The sequence below is a fragment of the Mesocricetus auratus genome, unplaced genomic scaffold (assembly GCF_017639785.1).
Source record: "Mesocricetus auratus isolate SY011 unplaced genomic scaffold, BCM_Maur_2.0 Super-Scaffold_100734, whole genome shotgun sequence".
Taxonomy (NCBI): domain Eukaryota; kingdom Metazoa; phylum Chordata; class Mammalia; order Rodentia; family Cricetidae; genus Mesocricetus; species Mesocricetus auratus.
Window position 1 is genome coordinate 148,730 of NW_024429271.1, and position 6,591 is coordinate 155,320.

Below are 6,591 nucleotides of genomic sequence, written 5' to 3' on the forward strand. Positions count from 1 at the left end.
TGTAACAGAAGCAAGAACGTAAGATGGAATTGACAGCAACAGAGTGACCACAATGAGGTTTTCTATCTAATTAAAGAATAGTATGAAAAAAGTGTTACCTTATCAGTGAATTCGTAGGAATTTTGTACGTACGAGTTTGCAGGTGCAAACACAACAGAGGCATCACAAAGCTTGAACAGATTGTTGACACTTGTCAGATTTTATTCTCTGAAGAACATTGTGTAACTAAATGAGTGTTCATTGAAGATCTTACCATATCCTTTATATCAAGATTTCCTTCCATATTAAAATTTTCAGAACCTCACACAGAGTGCACAGCTTTACCTGTATGATTCCTTACCAAGACTTTACCACATTGCTTTCATTCACAGGGTTGGTCTTGGTATTTGTTCTTTTATGATATTGAAGACTCCTGAAATGTGAATAGGCTTTACCACATTGATTAGATTCATATGGTCTCTCTCCAGTATGAGTTCTTTTATGATTTACAAGACTGCCTTGTTGTGGGAAGGCTTTACCACATTGATTACATTCATACGGTTTCTCTCCAGTGTGTTTTCTTTTATGATATTTAAGACCACGGGCACGTGCAAAGGCTTTACCACATTGATAACATTCATATGGTTTCTCTCCAGTATGTGTTCTTTTATGATATTTAAGGCCATTGGCATGTGAAAAGGCTTTACCACATTGATTACATTCATACGGTTTCTCTCCAGTGGGTGTTCTTTTATGATACTTAAGACCACTGGAATGGGAAAAGGCTTTACCACATTGACTGCATTCATATGGTTTAACTCCAGTGTGTGTTCTTTTATGACTTACAAGACTGCCTTGTTGTGCAAAGGCTTTACCACATTGGTGACATTCATAGGGTCTCTCTCCTGTATGCATTCTTTCATGTGCTTTCAAAGCACTGTCATATGCAAAGGCTTTACCACAGTGATTACATTGATAGGGTTTCTCTCCTGTATGAGTTCTTTTATGTATTTGGAGTTTACAGTGTTGTAAAAATGTTTTCCCACATTGATTACATTGATAGGGTTTCTCTCCAGTATGTGTTCTTATGTGTCTTCTAATCTCACTATGACTTGCATAGGCTTTAACACAGTGATTACACTCAAAGGGTTTCTCTCCAGTGTGTACTCTTTGATGTACATGAAGATGACTGAGCCGTGAAAAAGTTTTACCACATTGATTGCAGTTGAAGAGCCTCTCTCCAGTGTGTGTTCTTTTATGTACTTGAAGTTTACAATGACTTGTAAAAGCTTTACCACATTGATTACATTCATAGGGTTTTTCTCCTGTGTGTGATCTTTTATGTCTTTGAAGATGATCTTGCCTTGCAAAAGCTTTACAACATTGATCACATTCAAAAGGTCTCTCTCCAGTATGTGTTATTATATGTGCTTTAAGCTCACCATGCCTTGCAAAGGCTTTAGAACAGTGATTACACTGGTAGGGTTTCTCTCCAGTGTGAGTTCTTACATGACTTTTAAGCACACCATGACTTGCAAAGGCTTTACCACATTGATTACATTCATTTGTTTTCCCTCCAGTATGTGGTCTTTTATCAGGTAGGAGACAATTGTGACAAGCAAAGGTTTCACCATACTGACGATTTTCATATGGTTTCTCTCCAGTATGAAATTTTTCATGCCTTTGAAGATGCCAGAAACACATAAGGTTACAACACAATGAGAATACTCATAGCATTTCTCGCTGTATGTCTTCTTTCCTTCCTTCAAACCTAACAGGCATATGTGAAATGTTTACCAAATGCATTATAGTGAGAAACGTTAGTATCTGCATAAATTTATTTCATAATTTGGCCTAACTGTAAAGAGGAATCAGATCTTAAGTTTTACATTCCTGATGCTTCCCTTCATTAGGGGTTGCTTTATGTCTTTTAAGATACCTGTGTTTGATAGTAACAGCCATTATTTCATGGACCACATGTAAAGAATCCTTATTACATGAGATTTTTCACATATTTCAAAAGTACTAGAGGAACTCATAGGGTCGCCATACTTATTGCACTAATATGTTTTCCTATAGTATAAGTCACACTACACTGTAAGAATGTATAAGGACAAATGGACACGTTCATTCATTCCAATGATTATAGTGTTTTTTCACAGTGTGAGTTTATTGATGTCTTCCAATGAAGTTGGAAAACCACTTAATTTTAAACTTGTATGACATTCTATAAACCTCCTCAAAGTTAACTAAATATCTTTCACATCTTCTAAATGTTCTGAGAAAGATGGAGATGTACATACCTTCTTTCAATACTCTAAAGTCACATTACTTGTGTTTAGAGTTATATGTGATATTCTTTTTTTCCATTTTTTTGAGACAGGATTCCCTTTGTAGCTATGGAGTCTGTCCTAGAACTCACTATGTAGATGAAGTGGGCCTCCAACTCACAAAGGTCCTCCTCCTTATGTTCTAGGATTAAAGGTGTGAACCACCAACGCCTGACATATGATATGATTATTAAAGGAAGAATGACAACTAAAAGTTTTCCTCAGAAACCCAATTTTTGCTTCATAGACATGTGGTATAGGGATAAGGATTTCTCCACAACACCCTTCTTGACTCTCATAAACTGACACCTTCCGTATACTTAAAACAGGCCCACATATGTGAGCAATGGCCAGCTTCACTATAGACTCTTTTTGATTTAAAATATTTTAGATATATATGTATCATCCATTCAGTGTGTATACCCTTTAAAATATCTGAATGGTATGAAACTAAATGGATTGGAATTGCTCCATCATATGTCTCATGGAGCTATATTGCAAATGGTGGTATGTTTTGAAGATTAGTTTTCTTGACTTCTTTTGCACAGGCATTCCTTGGAAACGCAGAACATGTACCTTACATTGAGGAACATTTTCTGATGAGAAATTAAGAATCATTATTGTACTTTAAGCTGTGCTTATTTACATTGTTGCTCTTCTTTAAGTCATCCAACAGACATTAAAAGTTCTTCTGAGGCAAATTTGTGTAAACTTTGACAAGAAAATTACCTTCTAATGTAAGACCCCGAATTTATAGAAATAAAATATAAGCTTAAACAGGGAGGGCACCCCACTAGAGAACTTGGGAAGTGAAAAAAGGACCCCATCCCAGGAACCGGCCATACCACAGAATGGAATGTATGGTTTAGAGACCTTAATTGCAGAAGGGCTGTAAATCCACAAAAAGCCAATTATGGGCTGCCATCTGTGAAGAACTGACCAGGGTGTCAGAGATGGGCAGACAAGACTAGTGGGAAACAAGGACATAACACCATTTACTTAGGGAGATATAATTAACTCATGCCAAGGTTTGAGGAATTTACAACATGTAGGTCAGGAAGACACCTACTTCTCCGGGACAGGAGTTTCGTACCCCCTTCTCCCGTCACGAGATAGGGACCCCTCCCAAAAGCTTGTGGTTTTTGTCTTTAAAAGCTGATTGTAACTGAACCTCGGGGCCAATCGGTCTAAAGGCTGACCGAGAGGCCCATCTGCAGATGCCTAATTAAAGCCTCTTGCATGTTGCATCAATTGGCGTGTGGACTCTTGATTCTTGGGGTGACGAATCTGGCTTGGGGACCCCTCCTCAAATCGGGGTACCGCAACACTATATCTTCTAGAAGATTCACAGTGTTGTTCAATATTATGGTATTCCCACTTGTAGCCTAAAATAAAATATGAGAAAATACATGATATATGAATGGAAATTGTACAAAATTTAAGTTAATATCATCAATTACTGTGGGGACAACAGACCTTGGCCAGAGACCTACTTCCTCAACAGCCTGGGACCAGGCAGCTGTAAAACAATGTTTACTAAAACATGTTTACTAAAAACAATACAATGCCCAGGGCAATAAGTTCCTGAAAATGGCTTGCCCAGCAATTCCCTGACCTTGACCTTTTTCTAAAGCCTAACCACCTCTTCTGATCCACACAACACAGTATCTGGTGTCAGAGCAGAACCAGCCAGGGCTCAGGGAGCAGAAGCTTTTCTGGAGGGAAGCCGTTCTTGGGAAGTCTTCTTGAACCTTTTTGGGGCCTGCTTAAAGTTTTGTATACATAGTTGCCTGGTCTCTGTGTCATCCATCCGACACACTCTGTACATTCTCAGATACAGGCTGTGGAGCAGGCATGGAAAATGACCATGATAACTATTCCTTATTCGCCTAAGTTTCCCTTTTCTCAATCAAAATTACAGAAGAGTATCTACAACAATGAAACAGACTTCCCCTTATTTTAAATCATGAAGGAAAATTAATCTTACCTATGGCAGTGAGGTTACTGTAGGTCTCCAGCATCACATCTCTGTTGAGAAATTTCTGAGAAGGATTCAGCAAACCCCACTCTTCCTGTGTGAAGCCGATGTGCACATCATCATAGGTCACTGAAAACTAAAATAACCCACACATTTGTAATGCAGGAAGTATGAAAATTGCATTGTATATGTATGCTTCTTTCATAGTGTATTCATATAATTCTGTTGCTTCCCAAACTTATTCCATGACATGGACATTGTAACATATTCACCCAGCCACTTTAGAAGGAAACTGACTAGGAGGTACACATGCACCACTAGTTGGCTGGCACTTTAAGTATCATATAGCCTTGGCAGAGAAATCCCAATGAACAGACATAAAGAGAGAGGCAAGAATTCACACAAGCACTACTGGGAACACAGCACAGAAATTGCATGGCAGGGCCACCCTATGAAAGCAATATGCCAGCATCTGCTACCAACTTCTCTCTGTCTTTTTTAGGTTTTTATTACTGTGTGGAGGCATCTTGCATCATGGAAACTCTTACAAAAAGAAAACATTTGAAAGCAGTGTCTCCCTTAAAACTTCAGAGGTTCCATTGGTCATCATATCAGGGTGCATGGCAGAGTTCAGGCAGAAGTGATTCTGAATGTCAGAGTCCTTACATCTTGACTGAGAGGCAATGGGACATTGGCTGATACTGGGTAGCATCCTTAGTATAAGAAACCTCAATGTGTGACCCCACAGTGACATACTTCCTCTAACAAGGAAAAGTAAAGTCCTATAAAGCCACACCTCCTTCTCCTGTCACGAGTGGGAGCTGACAGACTATAGATTGACAGCTAGGAACCTGCATGGGACCAAACTAGACCCTCTGAATGTGAGTGACAATTATGAGAATTGATCTGTTGGGGGGCCCTGACAGTGAATCCAGAACCCATCCCAGATGCAAGAACTGGCTTTTTTGAGACCACTCCCTATGGGGGATGCCTTCCTCTGTCTTGATAAAGGATGGAGGGGATTGGTCCTTCCTCACTTTTCTGTGTCAGAGTTTGTTGACTACAAAAAGAGGAATTTATACCTTTAAGAAGAAATTACCAATTCTGAGGAGTTAATAGGAAATGCAAAGTGGGATAGGTAGTGGGCAGGAGATGGAGAGGGAGGAGAACTATCCTGGTATGTAAAATGAAAGCAAAATGTTTAAACTAAATTTTAAAACAAAAATAGTATGATTTGTATTGTTCACCCAAAGTGATGGATTTTACCCTCATTTCTCTATATGTAACAAAAATTAAAAAAACAAATTTATCCCAATTTTTGTATACAGAATTTGTGTGTGAGAGAGGTTTTCCAAGTGTGTACATGTGCCATACCAGAGATTACAGTGTTGTATATCCTGGATGTGGAGTAGCAGGTAGCACTGAGCCTCCAAATTTGAGTGATGGGACCTGAACTCAGGCCATGCCCTAGAAGAATATGTGCTGAGCCACCTCCCAAGCCTGATCATACTTTTTAGGCAAAACACTAAAAGTCTTTCACAGATTAAAACAATAAGAATAAAAGAGCCTACATGCATAAAGTAGTAAATAAATAATCATTGGGAATTTGATGCATCATTATTAGCATACTGTATGAGGTAAATTTGCCAAACTCACTGCAACAAAGCCATGCCTTCTAATAGTGCCACTCCCCATGAGATTGCCTTCAGAATATAATGTTGCCACAATCAGGTCCTTTTTCATGATGGTGACTAAACCAACTGATTTCCTTCCCTGTTCCTCCCTTGCAGTTCTCCCAGCAAACTATTTTTTCTACTCTGGTCTAAAGGCAGATAAAATTCTCCACATGCAAATCCTTTTCCTGTGACTGTAAGGGACACTCAACTACATGATCAAAATGGATGATTTAAAAACCCTGACATCATATAGTCACTTAGCTAAATAAGGGGTAAAAAAGACAGCAGTAAGGTCATTGCCCTGGAAAGCAACTGACTAGGATCAAGGCCAACTGGGTCAACATGATAGAGCTTGTCTCAAAAACATTTTCTCTAAAATGCTGGAAGAGCTGCTGTGCTATAATTAATATGCCTTTCCAATGAAAAATAACTATTCAGACTAAGAGATTAATAAAGAAAAATCTCTGTAATGGTAGCATACATTCATTTATCTCTGTCTCATGCTCAAAGAAGAGAGAGCCTAAAACACATTCATTTTGGTTTGTTGAGACAAAGTTAGTCTGTGCAACAGCCCTAGTTGTCCTCAAAGCAGCTGTGTATATCAGGCTGGCATCAAACACACAGTAAT

At 38.7% G+C, this 6,591-nt stretch overlaps 1 pseudogene; it reads right to left on the reverse strand.

Moving 5' to 3' along the window:
• LOC121137928 overlaps window positions 1-6,030 on the reverse strand; it is a 119,767-nt pseudogene extending 113,737 nt beyond the window's left edge.
• Between the last annotated feature and the right edge of the window lie 561 nt (window positions 6,031-6,591).